At 43.3% G+C, this 23,699-nt stretch overlaps 1 protein-coding gene across 5 annotated transcripts in view; it reads left to right on the forward strand.

Annotated features, from left to right (window-relative positions):
* The first annotated feature begins 14,587 nt into the window (after positions 1–14,587).
* The window catches only part of USP6NL (USP6 N-terminal like), a 167,458-nt gene continuing 158,346 nt past the window's right edge, over positions 14,588–23,699 (forward strand). Inside the window, exon 1 of one of the 5 annotated variants that reach the window (XM_058282410.2) lies at positions 14,588–14,707. The gene's annotated coding sequence lies outside the window, so the exon portion shown is untranslated. Of the gene's footprint in view, positions 14,708–14,737; positions 14,976–15,295; positions 15,568–23,699 lie in introns of those variants that run through there. The other 4 variants (XM_058282408.2, XM_058282411.2, XM_058282409.2 and 1 more) reach the window with 4 other exon arrangements.

Below are 23,699 nucleotides of genomic sequence, written 5' to 3' on the forward strand. Positions count from 1 at the left end.
GGTCTTGGGAGATGTCTGGCCTCAGGTTCTGGACCAAAGCTACCAAATGGCATGATTCTTCCTAGCAAAGGGGCTGGCTCGAAAACATTCTCTGGCCTACTCTTCCAGAGGTCTTAGAAAGGTTGGCTGTGAGAGAGACCATTGCCAGGGCCCCAGTTTGCAGTTAAACCCTGGCGCTAAGAGGCTTGTTAAAAAGCCAAAGACTGATTGTTCTGCGGTTTACAGGCAGATAGCCTCAGGGGCCCCGGAGGTAACGGATTAAGAGAGAGTCTCAGGGACCAGGGACTCACTGATAAAAACAAAAGAGGGGCACTGGCAGGCCTTAATTAGGAGTTTAGACTCATGGGTCTTGAGAAGCGTTCCTTGCCTCTGTCTCCAGGCTGGGGCTCACCAAATCACTAGCCGAGGGTTCTGGGTTCTGGGCTTCTAGGTTCTTGGCTTACGTTGCATAAAAGAACTTAAGGACACACCATAGCGTAGGCAAGGGAGTAAAGAGTTTATTTAGGTACAGGCAAGAGTACACAGGCCTAGACGGGGACAGTGAGCGTGCTGCAGGGGGACATGCACGCGCGGGGGCCCCAGATGGGGCCTTTTAAAACCTCTCCTCCTCCCCCTCCGCGGGCTGGGGAGGGCCCAGCTGTTTGCTGCTCTGGCTGGCGGCCTTACAATCCCTGCCTGTCAGCTCTCAGGGCCCGACGAGGAGGCCTGTCTGGGGGTGTCTGGGCTCCTCCCTGACCCCAGAAGGAATTCCAAATGGGACCCCCAGGGTCTCACGGGAGCCTTCAGGAGGTTTCGGGGAGGGGTCTCACGGCCATGGTTCTGCCGGGTCTGCCAGGTCTACCCTCATCTCCCTAGACTAACCTGCCTCGGTAGGACTGAAGAGGCCCCCTGAGCCACTGGGAATACCCATTAGCACCATCTGGAGCAGCCTGGAGCTCTTAATTGGGACCGAGAATTGTGCCCTCTGGAAGGGCAACTCCTGAATCTCAGATGACTTTCTCTGATTAATACACTAATGTTCACAGCAAGTGCCAACAACGAAGGGATGGGGAGAGAGAAATCTTTAAAAAAATACATTAATGTTAAGCTCTGTAGGGTCAGGAACCATTTGTCTTTTTTTTTTTTAGATTTATTTTTTATTTCTTCCTCCCCCGCCCTGGTTGTCTGCTCTCTGTGTCCATTCACTGTGTGTTCTTCTGTGACAGCTTCAATCCTTATCAGCGGCACCAGGAATCTGTGTCTCTTTTTGTTGTGTTATCTTGCTGCGTCAGCTCTCCATGTGTGCAGCACCACTCCTGGGCAGGCTGCGCTTTCTTTCGCACTGGGCGGCTCTCCTTACAGGGCACACTCCTTGTGCATGGGGCTCCCCTATGCAGGGGACACCCCTGCGTGGCACGGCACTCCTAGTGCATGTGGGCCAGCTCACCACACCGGTCAGGAGGCCCCGGGTTTGAACCTCGGACCTCCCATGTGGTAGGTGTACACTCTATCGGTTGAGCCAAATCCACTTCCCAGGAACCGTATGTCTTGTTCGTCATTGTAAATGTACAAATGTGTTGGCATGCATAAGGGAGTAAGAAATATTGGCTGAATTAACGAACTCTCCCCTTTGTTGCTTTTTAGAAGTCCTGCTCTCAAGTGCAAACCTGCCTTCTTACTGCCAGCTTGAGGGAGGCAGTTTAACTTCTCAGACGAACGCAAAACTCTTAGTGGGCTGGGGAGAGAATAGTTTTCATTTAAAATGTGTCCTTCTGAGCTCAGGTTACAAAAGGAAGAAGAAAGAAGGAGCCGCACATAATGAGAGACACTGAGTCCTGCAGCCAAAGGACTCCAGTAGCATTTCCAGTCGCTCTCTCAGCAGGAACTCAGGGGTGGGGTGGGGGGGGGGGGGGGGGGGGGAAAGGTAGAGAGGAAGGTGGGAAACTTGTAAGTACCTTGTGGGTCATTTAACATAACTGTTTAACCTCTGCTGTGGTTTTAAGAAGACAATATTTAGGTCTGGAATAGAGGCAAAGCAAAAGTGGTAAATAAAACCTTTAGGTATAGTTCATTATAAGCCTTTATCCAATTAGGACCCCCCCCAAAACAAAACAAAACAAAAAACCTTCTTTGTGCTGAAGTAACAATTGGACTCAGAAAGACTTGCTTTCCATTAAGCGAGCCATTCGGTAGATAGACGTCTCTTATGGGTCAGAATTTAATAAGGTTTGGTCAAGGCATCAAAATCTGATACAGTATAAACTCTCCATTGGTCTATAACCTCCACCAGGCCAGGACCCTTGTCCATTCTGTTCACCGTTGAATCTCCAGCTGCTGCCACTGCAGAGCATGGCACACATTCATTCCTCAATCAATGTTTGTTGACTGAATGAGTGAACAAATGAGTATCCATAAATGAATACAGCTTATCAATGATCAAGACCCAGCATTAAAACGAAGGTTTTTGAAATTCCTCCATTACTATACACTTGTAGTGAGAGGAATCATTTTTCGGGGGGAGTAAAATAATTTTCTTTTTCCTTTTGTTGCCTAGTGAATTAAATCTAAACTCCTAAGGCAGGCATTAGAAGTCCTCTGTGATATGCTCTCCAGTTACCTTTCTTGGATTAACAGCTCTCACCTGGCACCAGTGGTCATGCTATAATGGATGTTCACTCTCCACGCTTTTCTGCTGTTGGATTCCCTTTGACCAGGTCAACCCCTTTCTCATCTTCTCTGAGATTACTTGGGGTGAACATTGTGGTGGCCTCCCCAATATCCATTCTTCTTTTCTTTGTCACCTCCCTAATTTTCCACTTGAGAACCACACCTTCCCCACATGGGAAGAAGCCCAACTCCCTCACTGGTGCTATAGGTGGGGTGAGAGCAGTCAGCATAACGCCACATCCTGGCCAGGCTGTTGATCCAGGGATGGATATGCCAGTCAACTCAAACCAGAGTTCTGGGAAAAGATGCATTATGGGTTGAATCGTGGAATTCCCCAAAAAGATAGTTCAAGTCCTAAGCCCGGGTCCCATGAATGTGATCTTATTTGGAAATAGGATCTTTGAAGATGTGATTTGTTCAGAGGCCATATTGGATGAGAGTGGGCCCTAGTCCAATTGGACTGATGTCCTTATAAGAACAGTGGAGGAGACCCAGCCAGCGAGACACAGTGGCCAAGGGATGAAGGAGGCGGAGCCTGGACCGATGGAGCTGCAAGCCAAGGTCTGCCAAGGATGGTGGGCCACACCACCGTCTAGGAAGAAGCAAGGAAGGGTTCTCCCCTCAGGTTTCAGAGGCAGCCTAGTCAGGCTTCCAGCCTCCTGAATTGTGAGAGAGTCAGTTTCTTCTGTTTTAAGCACCCGGTTTGTGGTGCTTTGTTCCAGCAGTGCTAGGAAATGGAGACGGAAGCTACCTGTCTCTTGTGAGAGAACTTCCGGAAGTGGCCGTTGCTCCTTCTCCCTGAGTGAGATCAGGAGGCGGGCAGCCCTGGATGGCGTTGGCAGCCATCTTGGATGCACGGGGCTGACAGGATGATGGCGGGCAGGGGAGGAGTGCAGAGGGAAGGGAAGAGGCTGGTCCTTAACGATATCGAGTCCCACAAAGCCAGTCTTCTGCTAGTGCGGCAAGACATCAGCCTGCTGACTCTACAGGCAAGTGAGGAAGGGGCAACTTGCCTCAAGAAGACCCTGCAGCTTATGGCACACACCACACACCCAGCGGCTGTGTATCAGAAGGCAGCCAAGCAACATCATTACATGGCAGGAAAGAGGGAAGGGGCGAGAGGGGCACCCACGTTCAGGTAAGCTCAAGTATCGAGGACGGTGACTAGAGGCCAATCACCTCCAGTCGACACACCCTGCGGAGCTGGTGGAGAGCAGCCAGAAGCCAGTCACCACTGGACAGCAGTCCCTGACCCCAAAGAGATTCAAATCATCCAACAGAGTTCCCTGCTTTGTCTTAAATATGCCAATCAGCCCAGGCCCTGGGGTCCTGTACCCCATCAAACAGGGGACCCCAGGGCAGAATTTGGATTCTCTCCCTGGAGAATGCCTGCCTTCAGCTCTCTGAAGGTATACTTTCTCTTCCTTACTTTACCCCCTGTAGCAGTCTGATATGGTTATGAATTCCAAAAATAGATATTGGATAATGTTTGTAATCTGGTCTGTACCTGGGCTTAATTAAATTATGATTAGGGCTTTGATTGGGCCATGTATTAGACCAGACCACTGGTACAAGGTGAGCATTGGTAATCCAAGAAAGGTAACTTGAGAACAAGGGGTGGGGACTCACAGATAAAAGGCATGGCAAAAGACAGAGTGGGAGGGTTTTTGATGTTGGAGTTTTGATGTTGGAGTTTGATGCTGAAGTCTTAAGCTGGAGTCCTGGGAAGAAAGCTCACAGAGGAAAGAGAAGCCAGCCCCAGAAAGAGAGGAACCCTGAGCCCAGGAAGAAGCAAGCCCTGGGAAGGAAGGAACCTTGAACCCAGAGAGAAGCAAGACCCTGGAAGGGAGGAACCCAGGAAGCCTGAGCCCTCGCAGCCGTCAGCAGGCATCTTGCTCCAAGTAGACTTTGGTGAGGGAAGTAACTTATGCTTTATGGCCGGGTATCTGTCAGCTCCTACCCCAAATAAATACCCTTCACAAAAAACCTGCCGCTTTCTGGTATTTTGCATCAGCATCCCTTTGGCTGACTAATACACCCTCCAATAAATTCTCTGCTTGTTTAATTAATTTGTGGCTTGTCCTTGAATTTTTCTTGCAACAAAGCCAAGAACCTACACGTCATTTCTGATAACACCAGGTTTTCAGTGGTGTCAGCCAGTGAATCTTTATTATTATGCCAGTTTGAGCTGGGTTTTCTGTTTGTTTCAACGTTACTAACCCTCATCTCATAAACTGGCAGCTCCATCTCTCCTTAGCACAGACTCATGGTCCTTTTCACACACTTTCTGTTCGTGCATAGTAATAATATAGTATACAATAAATGTGCTATCAATGTACTAATCAACATACTATTTACTACATTTCCTTGCATTATAGTTATTTGTTTACATGACATAAGTGTGTAAGACTGTGGATGGTATGTATATAAATGACATGTATGTATACGCATACATATTGCATAGAAACTAGTATTGGGATTTGTCCACAGCCACCACGACTAAACATTATTAAATAAACAGATGAGTCTTTTGATATATTTCAGTGGTTACAGAGTTATCTGGATCAATGGATTTATTTATTTATTTCTATGAAAAATGTTACATGCATGATTCAGTGGGAGCAAAACATGCTGACATGCATTAAACACCCAGCTTCTATGTAGTTTTCATAATTAAATTAACGAGCACTCTGATTCTCAGCTAAACGTTCACAACTGATGGGGCAGAGAGCAGCACTTCCCAAAGCGTAGGGTGCGTTCTCCTGGCTGTGGGTGAGATAGGCAAGGCTTTAAATAACATTGACTCACAAAGCGTGAAATTTAATCTCCTTTCGGATCCCTTTTTATATATCGAGAGAATCAAATCAGGGTGCTGTTAGGAAGTTTGCCATTAGCATGTCTGAAACCCCCAAGGCATGTTGATCTTCCATTTCAACAGAGAGAGAGAGCAGCCTTCAGGGAGAGCAGTTCTCTGTCCGCCACACTACCGACCTAATGTTAATATCATCACTTTTATCTTCAGTGTGTTCATTTTTATTCTCATTTTCCGTTTATGTTAAGCGACACCTGTTTTCCACTTTAGGTGGTGATGCAAAATTTCCTCTTTAAATTTGTTTAAGCAGCATTGTGAGGCAACTTAACAAGAAACAAGAAGTGAGTAAATGATAACACAAATGGCATAAAGATTTGAGGGAAAAAGTGGAACTCCAGTGATTAATGTTTAGGACCCAGGTCAGGCATAAAGAGACACACTTAGGATGTGGGATCTGAGCGTCTGCTAACGGGTCAGCTCTGGACAAACCACTTAGCTCCATTCAAGTTACAGTCTCTGTCTAGCTCACAGAGCTTTTATGGGAAGTGCTATGCAGATGTAAAACATTACGATGAAATTACTATTTGTGCCAGGTGTGGTCTGTGTTGCAGAAGTTGGGAGCCCTGGAGATGCACCCCCAGCGTCCTTTGCCGGCCCTTGTAAGGGTTCTTGTAAGGTTTGGGTTCTGCCAGGGAGATGTGCTGGTGAGATTCCAGAAGGCACGGGAGGCTGGGGCGGGGAGGGCATTTTCCCTCCGGCGGCAGCAGCAGCGCTGACATGAAGATTTTAACAGACACTTTAGCAGTGAGGCTAGATTCTTAAGACTCCCCCTGCCAGCCACGGCTTCTGCACGGCAGAGCAGCTGTGACATTGGCAGTGAACTCAGGACATTTACTGCAATTTCGGATCCCTGGGTGCAGCAGCTTCCTGACATAGGGTGGAATCACCTAAAAGTTCATGGTGGCCCCCCCTCAACCTTCCTTCTGGAGACTTGACATCCCTTCTGGAGACTTTGTAAGCATCTGATTCCCTGCGTTCCGTATCTTTCTGCTGGTAATAACTTAGGTACTTTCTCTTTCCCTGACTGAACTCTAGTCAAGATACTATTAGTGTCATTGAATTTATTTTTAAAAAAACCACACCATATGTAATAATAACACAATAATAGTTAACATTGCTGAACGTTTACTGCATACCAGTCATTGTGATAGTTGGAAAATGTGCTTACTAAAAATTTCTTCCCTTAAGCTGCTCTGAAAATTCTAATACACGAATTGAGTTAATTTTCTATTAATCTAATTTTAGAAGTTTACTCTTTGCACTTAGTTCCCTGAAGGATATTACCCAGTTTTGCTTACAGGAATAAGACAATGTCTCAGAGCACAACCAGACAGAATGGGGTCCGGAGCACCTTGTGACCCAGTAAATCTAACTTTTCTCAAAAACACAAAGCTTGGTATCCTTGAGCAGTGGGCACAACAATATCTAAACTGTGGTTTATTTAACTGCTGAAATCAAGGACAAGTTGAATGTGCTTGCGACAAGTTGTGTACACCCTCCTCACAAGACCCCAAGCATCATTTTTTTTTACTTGCTTTTCTTGTCACCAACCCCTTTTCTTCCTTCCCTCCCTCCCTCCCTCCCTCCCCCCCGTCCCTCCCTCTCTCTCTCTTTCTCTCTTTCTTTCTTTCTTTCTATAAATATCCTAGGTCCCATTTTCACTTTGAATTGGTTTTGGGGAGATTCCCCCAGTTCATTGCTTGTGCACTTGCAATAAATCACCCCACCGAGAGACATGTTTCTCCTCTGCGGTGCTGCAGTGGGAGACTCTTCTACCCAAAATAGACCTGCTTATGGTGACACCTGGGCTAAGCATTTTACATGTATAATCCCATTTTGTCCTCCTAAGAACCCTATGAGGGAAATGGATTTGACCCAATGGACAGGGCGTCCATCTACCACATGGGAGGTCCAAGGTTCAAACCCAGGACCTCCTGACCTATGTGGAGCTGGCCCATGTGCAATGCTAATGTGTGCAAGGACTGCCGTGCCATGCAGGGTGTCCCCCGAGTAGGGGACCCCCATGTGCAAAGAGTGTGCACCATAAGGAGAGCCGCCCAGTGCGAAAAAAGTGCAGCCTGCCCAGGAATGGTGCTGCATGTACGGAGTGCTGACATAGCAAGATGATGCAACAAAACAAGACACAGATTCCGGGTGCTACTGACAAGAATACAAGTAGACACAGAAGAACATATAGCAAATGGACACAGAGAGCAGATAACTGGCGGGGGGGGTGGGGGGGGGGTGGGGTGGGAAGGGGAGAGAAATAAATAAAATCTTTAAAAAAAAAAAAAAAGAACCCTATGAAGGAAGCAGATGCGGCTCAAGTGATAGAGATTCTACCTACCATATGGGAGGACCTGGGTTTTATCCCTGGGGCCCCCTGGTGAAAAAGAAGAGAAACTGGGCCTGCGTGGCAAGCCAGCGCCTGCACAAATGCCTGCATGGTGAGCCAGTGCCCATGCAAGTGAATCACGCAACAAGATAATGATGCATCAAAAGAGAGACAAGGGGAACGTCAAGGTGAAGTGCAGCAGAAACCAGAAACTGAGGTGGTACAATTGACAGGGAACCTCTCTCCACATCAGAGGTCTCCAGGATCAAATCCCAGTGAATCCTAGAAGAGAGAAAATGAGAAGAGAAGACAACACAGACAGCAAAAACAGTAGGGCAGGAGGAGCGGAAGGGGGAAGATAAGGAAAAAAAAATCTTAAAAAAAAGGACCCTATGAGGTGGTTCCTCGTTTTGTCAAGGAGGAATCAGAGGTAGAAGGTCCCCCAACTAGCCCACATCCTCTATGCTGGCAAACAGTAAATTCAGGATCAAAATTCTGTTGTCTGACACCAGAGTGCTCAATTAATCCATACTAGGCTGCCCCAGAACAATAAAGTTTCCTTGGGTCTGCTATGCCTTATCCCAAACTCCTGGCACAAGAAGTGTTTTTGGATTTCAGAAGTTATGATTTTTAGATGGGCAACATAGCACATAAACTGCATATTACTTCACACCCTCAGTGGGATCTGTGGTAGCACCTTGTAATCAAACACAATGGTTTGTGCAGCAAAATGGATGTTCATATTAAATCAGATAAAGACCATCAATAGCCAAAGTCAAGGTCACTTACCACCAAAAGAGCTCAGGTGCCAAACTTACGGTTTTTAGCACTTTGTGAGTTTCCAAGTTGCAGATTTTCATGGAGTCTTAGCATGTAGAAAAGAGAAGCTGAGAAAATTTTAAAAAAATGTTTTTTCATCTCATCTAATTTTAATTGAGTCTTTCTTTAGTCTGATTATCTGTGGCTGTCCCTTCTTCCCCTTTTTAGCCAATATATGTGAGTAAGGGTTTAATAAATATATTTGCTTCAGAGACTCCAAAAGCTGATAGCCATTTTGTTGTTTCACAAAGCCAGAAGTATCACCCTACCTCAAAGGAAAGAACCAGGGAAACGGACTTTGGCCCAGTGGTTAGGGCGTCCGTCTACCATATGGGAGGTCCGCGGTTCAAACCCCGGGCCTCCTTGACCCGTGTGGAGCTGGCCATGCGCAGTGCTGATGCGCGCAAGGAGTGCCGTGCCACGCAAGGGTGTCCCCGCGTGGGGGAGCCCCACGCGCAGGGAGTGCGCCCGTGAGGAAAGCCGCCCAGCGTGAAAAGAAAGAGCAGCCTGCCCAGGAATGGCGCCGCCCACACTTCCCGTGCCGCTGACGACAACAGAAGCGGACAAAGAAACAAGACACAGCAAATAGACACCAAGAACAGACAACCAGGGGAGGGGGGGAAGTTAAATAAATAAATAAATCTTTAAAAAAAAAAAAAAAAAAGGAAAGAACCAGACAAAGTTAGCCACTTAGTAGAGAAAAAAAAAGCTCTTTAAAACCTTAGTATCTGTTATAGTTCACCGTGGTCTTTTTATAACTTGACCTTTTTATATACAATTTGTTAATTTTGATTTAATTGTTTATTATTTAAAGATACAGCTTCAGCACTTTGTCTTTAATCAACTTGTTCCAGGTACCCATAGGTGTAGAAGATAGAGAAGTCCAAAATCAAGTCTTCATTAAAGTGATGCTTTCTTCCAAAAGTCTGTGGTGTTCTAGGGCTGGCTGCCAATGATCTTTGTCCTTGAGCTCAAAGCCTTAAAATAACCACCTATGATTGTCTTCCATGGGTTGATGGGGTTCCCTGGGGAGGTTCCCACTTGGGGTTTCTCATGGATTTGCCTAACCAAAGCTCCAAGCAACTGAAGGCTTGGCTGTGCTGGACCTCCAAGATGGCGCATTCATGGGGGTCTGGCTACTGGCTGGGCTCCTCTGTGTGGCCAAGAGGAAGATGACATAAAAGAGTGTGAATATGGAGAGGCATGGCTTATTGGGGAGAGAGGCATCTTTTAAAATTAGTGTTTTAGTTTCCTAGCTGCTAAAACAAATACCATCCAATGGGTTGACTTAATGATGGGAATTTATGGGCTCATGGTTATGACACTGGAAAGCTTGCCTCCTCCTAGAATGGGTATTTTATGGCTGGCCAGCAAGCTTTGGGGTTCTTTGGCGTTTCCGTCATGTGGCAACACACATGGTGTCGTGTTTTCCCTTCTCTTTGGGTTCAGTTGACTTTGAGCTTCTGTGGACTTGGATCCAGCTTCTGGTTGCTTCCCCTGGTTTCTCTTTTTTTCAGTCTCCTTTGGTTGTTAAGTACTTCAGCCATCTTGGATTAAGGTCCACTCACATTCAATTTGGGCACACCTTAACTAATGACATCTTCAAAGGTCCTATTTACAAATCGGTTCACACCCACAGGATGAGGGGCTGGGACCTGAACATGCCTTTTGTGGGAGGCATGATTCAATCTCCAACAATTAGGTACCACTCAACTTAGAGAGATTTGCCCAAGAGTTTAAAAATGAATCCAAATATCATATAAACAGAGGAAGAGTTTTCTCAACCTAAAATGGAGGTAAAAATGTGATAACACTGTGCTTTGAACAAGTTTTCAATATCTTACAAGTTTTTTTAAATAAAACTCTGTGTGATGAGTCTTATACAAAGAATCAATAAATGCAATGACATCTAAGAGATGGCCAAAGGGTAAGTTCGAGTAGGGCAACTCTAAGCTGAACAGACAGAAGAATTCTAAAACCAGAAAAACATAATGAGATACTTTCTAATGATATGGCATCATTATAGATTTCTGGCAAACCATGATGAACATTATGTTATGTAAGCAGGATAGGGTGGCTTTTGAACAAAAACTTGCAGAAGAGATGAGAAGTACCCTTTATAATTGAAAACCAGTCATCCTTACTCTTTTGTTGAGTCACAGACCTCTTTGAGCATATGAGAAAAGTTGGGAACTTTCTGCTGGATATTTCGATCTGGACAGAGGGATAGAGAAGGCACAAGTTCCTTAATTTTATGGCATGCACATTCTTAAGGAGACAAGAAAAACACACACACACACACACACACACACACAGAATCGTGCATATAGACAAATAAACAAGACAGTCTCAGATGATGATGCACAGGAAACTGCACACACAGAGTTTTGCATTTAATTGCATGGCATTCAGGATCCACCCGAGGACTCTTTTTCTCTGCTCTACATTCAATAACTTCTCTTTTAAACCAAAGGATTACTTTTTCACATGAGCAGTATAGATATGGCTGTTAATTACCCATTACTTTTTCACTTATATTGGGTACACAGATGTTGACAGACCTGCATTTTTCAACCACGAACAAGTATATTCAATGTCACTGGAACTGACTTTCCTAATCAATAGAATAACACTGGTTTCTTATGAAATTTCAGTAAGTCCTATTGCTGGTAAGTATGAATATGTGCTCTGTAAGGCCTCCCAGACATTTATGAGAAAAAAAAATTCTTCCTAAGCTATCTGCTTACCCCTCCAAAAAAAAATTAAATGACTCAAGTTGTCATGGATTTGAATTTCAAAGTCTCACTTTACAGAGAACTCTAAGGACCCACCCTTTCATCCATATTTTGCAAATGATAGTGAGGGTGGATGATTTGCTTTGGAGAATTGTTTTCTCTATGATTTTCTGTTCTCACCGCAAAATTGTACTTCTGGCCTTAGTTATTATGGTATCCTGTGAGGGATTTAAACATGTACTATTGTTACCTTTGGCAACATTTAAAATACTTTCATTAGCCTAACATGTAACCTTTACAAAACCGAAATGCAGTTATCTGTCTATTCTTACTCCATTGGAATATAGGAGACATAGTTCTAATTTTTTGGGGTATTTGTGAAATGTCATTTTAATTGGTCAAATTGTTAACTCCCTCTTTTCATTTTAAAAAAATTTATTGTATCAGGCTTTTACTCTTTCTTCAGTTTAAAGGGCATTTTAACAGCTGGCATTTCACGTTGGAGCGGGTATCATCATGGAGTAAATATAATCTAGTTATTGAGGGGAGTGGATGTGGTTCAAGGGGTGAGTGTCTGCCACATGGGAGGTCCTGGGTTTGGTTCCCTGTATCTCCTAAAAACAAACCAAAAAACAAATAAACAAACAACAAACAAATGAAAAAACCAACTCAGGGGAGCCAATGTGGCTCAGTGGTTGAGTGCTGGTTTCCCACATATGAGGTCCTGGGTTCAATTTCCAGCCCTGGTACTTCAAAAAAACAAAGTATACACATACACACACACACACACACACAAGCACACATACACACATACACACAGTTACTGAGTGCAGGGGTTGATAAACCACCGCCCATGGGTCAAATCCACCAGTTCCCATAAAAGAAGTTTTTAGCGAAACACAGCTGCGTGTACCACTTACATATTGTGTATGACTGCTTTCATGTTTACTATCGTCTCCTTTAAGGGAAAGTTTACCCATCCCTGACTTAAAGGAAACATGATTCTATCTTTATTTCCTTGATACGTTTTGACATACATTCCATAATGTGTTCCACGGATAAGTGACTTCGCCTTCCTACCTTGTGTCAAGCACTGCACTGAAGAGGTAGTAGTAAACAAAAAAGATAAGTTAGACAACAAGCTCTGCCTATAGGTTAAAAATACCTCCAAGATGCCTAGTCATAAAAATTATGGAGAGTCCCTAAAGTAGTGCCTAAGAACTGTACAGGTTTTATAACGAAGTGACTTGCTGTTGATACTTTGATCTGGGGAAAAACTTGGGGATTTCTGACTTTAATAATACCATAGATTCAGAATGCTATTATCAAAGTCTAAAATTTAGCCAATGATACTCACACTTAAATCCAAAATGAAGTTTGTTCAATTACCCGTATCATTTCTGGAAAAAGTTGTATCTGAAATTTCACTTCATTTTCTCAAGTATGCCCATGACCAGTGGTGTCTACCCCAAATCTCATTAACTCGTAACTTGTGGCTTGGGATTCTTGTTTATGATGTTTGCAGCAGTGTCCCCTGTATAAATGGCTCTTGAACATCCGTGGTTCCTCAGGTCTCTTTAAGTGATGGGAGACATGGTGATTTAATTCAGCAATCATTTACTGTGGATGTACTTGGTGCAAAGTAAGCTGCTGTATCTGAGGGGGGCTACAAAGCTGCCTTTTAGAAATTCAGAATATCCCGATCCAGGTGACTGCTGCTTTACTTTCCTGGCTGCTAAAACGAAAGGGTAGGCTAGAACAATGGGATTTACGGGCTCGCCGTTTTGAAGCTAGCAGAAGTCCAAAATCAAGACGTCATCCAGGTGATGCTTTCTCCCAAAACTCTGCCGAGGGACCTTTGGTACTCGGCTTTTCTGTTACAAGGCAGTGCCTCTGGTGGCCTCTCCTTTCTCTTCTGAGATCCGCTGACTCCCAGCTTTTGGTGGCTCCCTGTGGCTTTCTCTGTGCCTGAATCTCATTCTGCTCATAAAGGCCTCCAGTAACAGGACTGAGCCACTCCTTACCTGAAGCAACCTTATCAAGGGACCTATTTACAACGGGTTCACAACCCCACCACTAGCTTAAGAACGTGGTTTACAGGGGGACATTGCTCCAAGCCACCACAATTGCTAACCTGAGTTCTGTAATTCTGGGAGAGGTGTTCAGGGGGTTGAAAAAGCTTCCCATGTCCTGCCACCCCCTGATCTGTTTCTACCCCCAATTCATCTACCAAGCCACTCACGCTATTGCTGTATCAGGGTCATGAAAATACCAGTCTTCACAAGCCTGGTTTAATTGAGTGAAAGGGAAGTGGGAATTTGTGTTCCCTTGTAAAGTGTACATGTAATAGATGATAACACTTGAAGCTAGGAGCCTTAGACACCATTTAAGACCGCTTATGCACACGTCTTAAAATTTGGGCACTAGGGAAAGGCCTTCCGGCCTAGCTCCTCCATCTCCCTCCTCTTCTACGCTGCACACAGCACCCACTTTCTTGGTATCAGTTTTCACCGGCTTGAAAAGAGAGATAACCACCGCGCAGAATTGCCAGCTTCAGTAATTCTAGTTCCTGGAATCAAGGAGGGGGGAGGCTTTTAGTTACTTACACGCCCAAATAACTAAATTAGAGCGCTGGCAAATTTACATCATTCATCTTTTTATGGCACCTCTTAGTCAGAAACTCTGGAGATTAAAACTCTTGACGAATTTCCATGATATAAAAAAGGAAAGCTGACCCAGAGAGAGATGGGACAAAGCTTAACACTGGAGAAGTTTTAGGCAGCAATAGGCACTATTTAGACTAGTGCGGATTTGGACACATTTTCTTGAAAATTACTTTCGTCAGAAGCAATGCTATTTTATGAGCAAACGATTATCCTGCCCCCACAAACCAGCACGTACTCGCCCGTTGCAGGTGTCAACCCTATGAGGCAGGTAGTTATTATCCCATCTTACAGATGGAGAAACTGAGGCAAAGAGGAATTCAAGCGGGCAATCTGGTTCCAGACACCTCCCCTTGGTCCCCTCGACCTCTCATCTAGACACCTGAATAAACGCCTCGCAGCCCGGCCCTGGGTGCTGGGTCCCCGGCGTACCCAGGTTAGGGAACCCCCCACCCGGACCGTCCCGCACCCCAGGCGGGTCGCGGCTCGCATGGTCCCGGGCCAGACCTCGCGGGAAAGCGGCGGGAGCGCGTCCCCGGGCGCGACCTCGCGGGAAGACGGCGGGCACGCGGCGGGCGCGGCGCGCACGTGCCGCCGGGAAGGGCCGCGCCAAGATGGCGGCGACTGGCGGCGGCCGGTGAGGCGGGCGGGGCCGCGGCGCGGAGGCGGGGTCCCGGCGAGCCGCCCTGGGAGGCGGGGGCCGTTTCCATAGCGGCGGCGGGAGGTGTCGCGCCGGGGGAACTTCCTGGTTCCCGGGCTCGGCTGCGCCGGGCTCCTCTCGCCAAGAAAACAATGGGGCGGAGGGCACTGCGGTAGCCGCCGCCGCGCAGCGCCGCCGCGCCGGGACCTGCTGGGCGGCGCGGGACCCCCGCTCGCAGGGCCTCCGCCGACGGGCCGGGCCGGAGGTAACTTCCTTTCCTCCCCTTCCCCCGGGAGCGGGGCGGCGGCGCGGGCTCCGCGCGGTCCGCGGGACTCGGGGCGGCCCCGGGGGCCGGGCGCCGCCATTCCCGGCCGGGAGGAGGGGAGGCGGCCCCCTCAGGCCTGAGGGGCTCCTGGCCGGCCCGGGCGGCCGCGCGGTGGGCTTCTGCGGGCGTGACTGGCAGCTCGGCGTGCGGGGGGCGCGGCGCGGGGGGCGCGCGGGGCGGGGAGCCGCCTCGGGGAGCTGGCCCGCGGACGCGACGCCCGGCGAGGTGGGACCCGCCTTCTCCCCCGCCCCCCGCGCCAGAGTCGCTGCCCTGGGAGACGTGTCTCCCCTGCAAGTTTCGCTGGCGTCCTCCCGAGACCAAGGGGGCAGGACCGAGGCAAACTTCTGTCGTTTAAATGATTGCCTTGCCGCCGCGGCGCTCCGTTTCGTCTAGGCGAGGGGAGGCCGGGGCGAATCAGGGAACTGGAAGGCTCGGCAATCTGTGCGCCTTTTGCAAAGTTTCCAAAAGAGTTGGGAGGCTGACGACCGTGCAAGAGGCGGCGTTTCTAATGCGAGAGAACGGATATTCGCAGGTATTTCAATGCCAGAAAAGAAGTCTCCCTCTCGGTGGGTGGGCTTGTCTGTAATTTGAAGATCGAACTCCCCGCCCCCTCCAGTACCCTTCCCCCATTTTCGCTTTTAATCCGCAGGTGGATTTTAGACAGTAGACTTTAACCTGTTCTGTCCCTTGTTGGACTGGGAAGGGTTGTTGAACTGGGGCACGACCCGATCCCTGGAAATCAAGCAACACAAATGGAAAAAAAAAAAAGTGAAGATATTGTTTTAAATATTTTGCTTGCTAGAAGAAAGTGATTTCACTCCTTTATGAGCTTTTTAATAACTCTTGGAGATAGATACCTACTATTTCACAGCTCAGAAGTGTTGGACAGCACTTTGGAGATCACCCTGGCCAACTCCCTCCAGTATTGAATCTCTGGGAAGTTCTGTCCTGGGAAGTCAGGCTGCTTTTTTCTTTTTTTTTCTTTTGTTCAGTCATATGAATGAGAATTAACAAACTAGCCAGAACCAAATGAACAGTGATTTATTCGCTTTTGCCTCTCACTGTCTGACCCCAAAATGAACAAAAATGTTTTCCAAGTTTGCTCCTCTTTTATAATAAAATTTGTAAACATGGTCTAGTTCATTACTTAAAATGAATGTTCATCTGGTCCATTTTGTATTCTACGTAGGCAATTAAAGCATGTCAATATAAGTGAACCTTTAAAGGGAAAACATAGTCTTAATTTCAAATAACAGGTATCCTGGGTTAACAGAAATTCCTTTGCTGATTATATGTTTACAGAGGCATTCAAAGAAGCATCATTTGCCGGACATTAGGGATTTGGACCCTGAGTCTTAGTGGTGGCTGCTTACTGTTTTTAGCTAGACTGGCAGGCCCTCTGTTGCCCATTATCAATTTTAACAAATAGCTCATAGTGAGGAATACAGCGACTGGTTCAGCAAGCCAGCAGAAGTGTCAGCTTTGGTGCCATCTGTTAATTGACATCATCCTCAAGCATTATTGGGGAGCCTGCCCCAGGGGACCCAATAAAAGCCTCTGATGCCAAGCACAGATTGCACTGGTCAGTCGTTGCCGCTATGTGCACTTCTATATCAAGTTACACTTACTTTTTGTGGCCAGTGAAACAGGTAAAAAAGAGGCCAGTCGCTTCAAGCTAGAGGCAAACTGAAAATAAACAGAATTGTTTGTTTAAAAAGTGCTAGGAGAGTTAAGGCAGTTTGAAGTTGGCAGAAAGAAGACTTAGCCAAAATACTAAAACTTTGGGAATTGTTACTTTTAAGGGTAGAAAGAGACGAGTGATCACATTTTCTGGTTTATGCTTACAATTTCACTGTAATCATTCTTGTTTTGTAACTAGAACAAAGGCATTGTTATCACTCAGACTATTAATTACCAGAAAGTTAGAGTTTGTCCCTGCAGTGTGATTTTTGAAAGGCATATTGCACTCTCAGATGGGATTTAATTGTATTTGGAGACTCAGCTTTTTTCCTTTAGAATGTGTCTCCTGTTTTTACAGTGGCAGTCAATGCAAAAATAATGCTGATTTTTATTATTTGTAATTGCTATTAATTACTAATAATTTATTTCTAGCACGCTTGGATATAATATAGGAATAAAAAGCATGGGAATTAGAGTTGCAAAGACTTGGATTCTTAGTTCCTCTATGACATTTCCAGGCTCTGTCACCTGAGGCAAATTACTTAACTTTTTTTTTTTAAGATTTACTTTATTTGTTTATTCCCCTCTTACTTAACTTTTAAAGCCCATTTCTTTGTAAAATTGGAGAAAGTTGTACATTCTTTAATTTGTTTATTCAACAAATTTGAAGTCCCTTCTTTGCACCCCAGGGCCTTGTCACAGGCACATTGTTTTCAACTTGGTGGGATAAGTTCTTTGAACTAAAGTACAGGGAGCTATAAAACCCATAACTCGGGTTTGGGGGAGTCAAGGCGAACTTCCCTGAGGAAGTGACTTGTAAGCAGAGATCTGAAGAAGGGGGAGATAGAGGTAAAAAGACGAGTTTGGGAAACTTTGAGGAAGAGAAAGAGCATGTCCACAGGCGCTGAAGAGATTGTTGTGAAGGTTAAATAAGAAAGCTTGTGTATTGCTTAGTCCCTGTACTGCACTTAAGCAGTCAGTCTTAGTTATATGGAAAAGGGTCTTGGCACCCTACTTTAATCATCAGAATGAAGTGACTCAGTTTTCCATAGCTATTTCAAAAAGGGAGTCTGTCTAGTTAGCTACAACTGACCACACTGGACCTAGAAAAGTTTCTCTGTTCATGTTGCTGTCTACTTTTAGAACTCTGGGTTGACTTTCTTGTTAGTTTTGGTATCTGTAAAATTATTGTTAGATGTAAATAAAAGGTTATTTGATTTGTTTAGAGATACTTTGTGATATCAGGATAGTATTTTGATTTAATTTCAATTACATTTTCCCTTGAAGAGTTTAGCCGACCTTATTTATAATGTACAATCCTCACAAAACTGTAGTAGTGATCCACCCTAAAATAAAAATATTTAGTAAATGGCAGGTATTAATAGTATCCTTTGCTTATAGAAAGCTCAAGAGTAATTCTGGAGTTGCGCCTCTCGTTTGCTTATGTGTTTTTGGCTCTGAGGAAATTCTTTAATTAGTCTGTGATAGATGTACATGTTGCACCTGTGCTTTGCTGGTATTGAGACAAGTATAGAAAAAGTTGTGATTTTATCCTGGAACTTTCCTATTGCTGAAGTAGCACATGAAATAACAAAATATTAGAGTAAGAGTTCCCATGAAATAAGTGAAGGATTTTCAGCTTTTTAATATATGAATTTCACTGTAAATCAGTGATGGCAAAGTATATTTTATTAAGGAATTAATGTACTACTTATAAGGCCAGTTGGCTTTCTTGGCTTTTTGTTCCTGTTTCTTTTTCTTGTGTTTTTGAACATTTTAATGTTTATCAGCATATTTGTGGTAAGACAAGAAAAGATTGATTGATCTTAAAGTTACCCATTGAATTAAAATTAGTTCTTAGGTTATAAGTCATACAGTACTAGAAAAAGAACTTTAAAATTGTGTTTCCATGACCTTATTTTATGAGGTAAAAAACAGATCAATAATAATACATGTCAAACATATAAGGTGTTTAGTTTACCAAAGCATATTTTCTTGCATAATCCCATAACAATCTTGACCTGTGGGCAGGTTGGAAATTTTAATTCTCATTTTGCAGATGAAGAAACTGAGGCTCAGAGACTTGAAGTGACCATCTAAGTTGCTAAAGCTGGCGAATGGCAGAGCAGCACATTTGCACGTGAACTTCTTATGGTCCTTGTCCAGTCTCCCATCAGCTTGCTGCCTTTCAATTTTGTTGACTTCTTGAATTTTCCCTTCTCTCCAACATTCTCTGGCCCATAAACTTACTCATTTTCATTGACTATGGGACCTGTGCATGACTCCCAGTTCCCTCCAGTTTGCCTTAGTACTTTTGCCTGAATATGTTCTGTGTTAGCTGCAGGATGACTGGGACCAGGTTTGTCTTGATTTGTTGTATTGCTAAGCCAGTCTAGCAGTTCTTGCATATTGGCTGGTTGGACACATTCTTGTGCTTAGACTACAAGTAGATATACATTCCTTGAAGATAGGACCTGGGATTATGTTCCCTTCACTTTATGTTCCTCATCGTATCTGCTGTAGTACCTGTTATCCAGTTGGCAATGTAGAGTTTTAAACTGACTTTTAAAATAATGCCAGGGTCCTGAAAATCAGAGATGTTGCATCCTTCATTTTAGCTTTTATCTGGAGAGCTCAGCCATTATGTATGGTTCTGATAGGATATATGATGTGCATTAGGCAAATAAAACATGTAAATTAAAAGCTACTTTTGAAAGACTTCCTCTCCATTACTAAGTAAGGAAAAATTGAAAAAGGCATTGGTTTTCTAAATGCCTAGAAGTTAACATGTTGACCAGTGTAAAGTCCTTAGAATTTGATAAGTCCTTCTGGAAACCTAACTTAAATTCTATCTGCAGAGGGGAACTCGACCTCATTCTTATCTCATGCTATGTTAACATACACGTGTAAACATTCTTATTTTGCTTTTAGGCCCATCTCATTCTTTGATCTTTTTAGAAGGAAGTACTTCCTTCTTTAGTAACTAGGATAAACAAACCTCCTTTCTCTGTAGAAATGACAGAAACTTTGCTTTATTTCTCTTGAGCTGGGAGAATACTTATAGCTGTGGAATTTAGCATTGTGTTTCGGGGTATAAATTGCAGAAAGAGCACTTTTTAAAGAAAGCCCAAGAAATGTGAAAGTACAGGGGTGAGACCTGTGAGAATAAATAATGACTTTAATATTAAATGAAGTTATTTTTTCATCTGGAATAAGGAAGTTGCCTGGGAATCTGCCCTAAACAGGGTCCTAGTCATCCTGTAGCTAACACAGAACATATTCAGGACAAAAATACTAAGGCAAGGTGGAGTGAAATGGGAACTGATGGACTGCGAATCTGCATTGAGAAAGGAGGATGCTAGAATTACGATAATGTAAAAGTCTCATGAGGGTGGAGTCTTTGTTTTGTTCATTGCCCTGTCTACGGTGTCTAGAACACTGCCTGGCTTATAGTAGCTGCTCAGTAAATATTTATCCAGGGAATGAATGAATAGTAACTTTGTATATTATCTGTTTTAAATATTAAAACTGAACATTAGTCATTAAAGCATTGGTTTTCCGTATTTAGAAAAAAGTTAATTGTTTGAGGCATCATTTCTTATATGCTTGCTGATATTTTCTTTGAGGAAATTGTGTTAAGCATGTTGCAGAGCTTTCTTTCACTGTCATTAAATTTCTTTGAAATATTTTTACCATTTAAAATATTTACTCATGGATGCATGAGAGTCTGTTCCATGTAAATTAACTGTTCATTTAGTCATTCACTTATTGGACATTTAACCCTTTTTTTTTAGGTACTTGTCGTTGCATGCTTCAGAGCTTCTTTACTTTTTATGGCTGAATATTATTTTATTGTATATATATATATACCACATTTTGTTTCCCCATTAATCAGTTGGTGGACACTTGGATTGAATCTACCTCTTGACAATTGTGAATAATGCTGCTGTGCACATATCTGTTCCAGAGCCTACTTTCATATACCTAGAAGTGGGATTGCTGGGTCATAATTCAACGAAGGAATTTTTTCTTTTTTTTCTTTTTTTTAGTGGATGGTAGCATAACAAATAGCAATTTAGAAAGGTTCTAATGATTTCTACTAGAAAATGAGAACGGATTGCACAACTATGAAGGTGAAATCAGAAGCTTCATTCATCAGACAGCTGAGTTCAGAGTCCACAGATGATACAACTCTAGGTGGCCAGCTGCTTTGTACATAGGGCTAAAGGATAATCATCCTTTTCACATAATTGCTCTCGCAGTTTGTAGTGGAACTGCAAAATGTTGTGAAATAGTAAAACAAACATTATTTCTGCCTCATAGGTCTGCAGTCTCTGCTGGGTCTGGTAGGCTGGGATTGGCTGGGTTTGGCTACAGTCTGTGGGTTGGGTTCAGTTGTATACCAGGTATCTCCATGTTCTAAGACCAGCACCACCAACACGGCCCCACAAGAATAATGTCTTTTTGAATTTCAATTCAAGGTCATGGACTCCTTGTTAAGACACTCTGTTTTAGAAGCACTCTGAGGGTCCACTTATAGTAAATTCCCTCAGTTTGTGCCTGAAATTGTTTTGTAATTTTTTTCTTAAATTATTTAGCTGAGTTGCCTATATAGTTATAGCTTAACAGTTATTGTCTCTTAGTGCTTGAAGATGATTATTCCACTATCCCCTGTCTTCTGTTGTTGCAGTTGATAAATCAGCTGACCATCTGTTGTTTTGGTTTTAAAAAGTCTTTGTCGTTGGTATTTTGCAGTTTCATTGTGATGTGTCTAGGTGCAATTTTATTTCTATTTCTTGGCATTTGTTGAACTTGAATATTATATTAGTGTCACATAGCAGTTCAGGAAAACTCTCAGCTTTTCTCTCTTTGCATATTGCCTCTCTCCCATTCTTTATGTTCTCTTTCTAAAACTCCACTTGTTTATATGTATATGTATTAGACATTTTTATATCTCTTAATCTTTCTTTGTAATTTTCATCTCTTTTTTTCCTTTGTTGCATTTTTGATAATTTCAGCTCTGTCTCATTTGGTTCATTAATCCTGTCTTTGTAGTATTGAATCTGCTGAACCTGTTCATTGAGTAGCAGTGAATCTGCTGAACCTGCCCATTGTCCACTGAAGTTTAATATAGCATTGTATTTTTAACTTGATTTCTTTTTTCAATTATGTTGCCTTGTGTTTTGCTCATGTTTTCCATTTCATATTTTTAAAGCATAATCAATGCCGTTACTATGCTTCTTTTCTTTATTTTTCAGTTGTGACTCTGCTACTTATTTCCAGTGAATTTGGCTTATTGTGAATAGTTTTTGTTTTTTATCTCATTTTAATTGTTACTTTGTCTGTGGAAATTCCTATGAGACCAGAGTGAAGGGTGCTTTCCTATCACCCTAGGGCCACTTACTTTCTAGGTTTGGAGATTTTCATATCATACATGTAGTAGGGATATGAACTTGAAACCCTTGTAAGCCTTGGTTTGGTTACAAATTTTGGGTGAATACTCCTCTCCCCTTCCCAACACTTAAATACTCCAAATTCAAGGGAGAATTTTCCTTACACTCTCCCTTTGATGAGTAGTTTCTTCTTTTTTCCCTAGTTTATCTTTTCTTTGAATGTTTAGTCTTTTGTGGGGAGATGGGTCCAAACTTTATGTGATTATTACAGTCTAACTTCCCATATTACATAGCTCAAGGTTTTGCCTTTTGTCTTATGCATGACTGTTAAAACGGAGAGGTCTTCAGAATTGTGCAGTATAATTTTCTGTGATGATGGAAATGTGCTTCATCTATACCATCCTGTATGACAGCTACCACCACCGTGTTGCTATTGAAATGTGGCTAGTGTGACCAGGGAACTGAGTTGAAAATTTTACATAGCTTCAATTAATTTAGGTTTAAATAGCCACATGTGTCTAGTGGCTGCTATAGTGGACAGTGCAACTTGGTTATGGAAGATGGTCAAATGCCTCTAACACATTTGCTGGCTTTGTTGTCCACTTACCACTGGTATTTGTGCTCCTGCTGTAGGTCTCTGAGGGTTTCTCTTAGGTTCTTGTGAACTTAGTTATGCATTTAAAAGGATGTTTCTTAGTTTTTATCAAGCATTTTTAGGTGTCACGTAGCAAGAGGCTTCACAATTCATTTGGACACAAAATGAATTGATAACTTAAGCTAGGCAAGAGAAATCCCTGATAACGTTATGTCTGGCTGTAGAGCTTCTTGTTATCTTGAAAAAAGTTGAAAATTTCACAGAACAGTAGTGGAAGTTCTTCAAAAGGAAACTGCCACCATATAGTTAAAGATCATGAGAGAGAATTAATTACTTTGCCTTCTTTATTCTAAAAAACATTTCAGGATGCTAAAAAACAGTAATGTGGCAAAAGATTTTAAAGCCTTACTTACTGTCTTCAGCTTTTTGGAGCCATTAAGTATACAAATATTTATACAAGAACAGATAACTGAAAAAGTATATATGTATTTAGTGAAAAATATTTTGAAACAGATGAATGTAAAGAAGGGATAATAGGAAATGGAGGTATTGGAGGAATAGAAAAGGGCTTTGACATTCGGTATTCAAAGTATTTGTTTTGCTTCTGGATTTAAAAGAGCCTGTGTTAGTAGTTTAGTAGTAGGGATCAAGAAAATTTAAGTAATGAATGCTCACTATTTCTCAGACACTTTTCTTTCCGTTATAGCCACATATATTAGAATTTGCTCATCAAAGTAAAAATGTCTAAATTTCTTGTCATACATTTTTGTTACATCAGAATTCACTTACTGTTTTGGAATCATAGGTACATTTTATTCTTAAATTATAATTTATGGTAATTGTAAAAAAGTGAGATAACAGCTTTTGGTGGAGATTGGGCTTCATGGTATATTTCTTTCATAGGAGAAAATATTGTACAGTGAAAGAAGTTAGTGTTAATTTGGTCTCCTAAGAGGACCTTATTACTAGGAACAATAGAAATGTGAAACAAAATAT

This window comes from Dasypus novemcinctus, chromosome 20, assembly GCF_030445035.2.
Source record: "Dasypus novemcinctus isolate mDasNov1 chromosome 20, mDasNov1.1.hap2, whole genome shotgun sequence".
Taxonomy (NCBI): domain Eukaryota; kingdom Metazoa; phylum Chordata; class Mammalia; order Cingulata; family Dasypodidae; genus Dasypus; species Dasypus novemcinctus.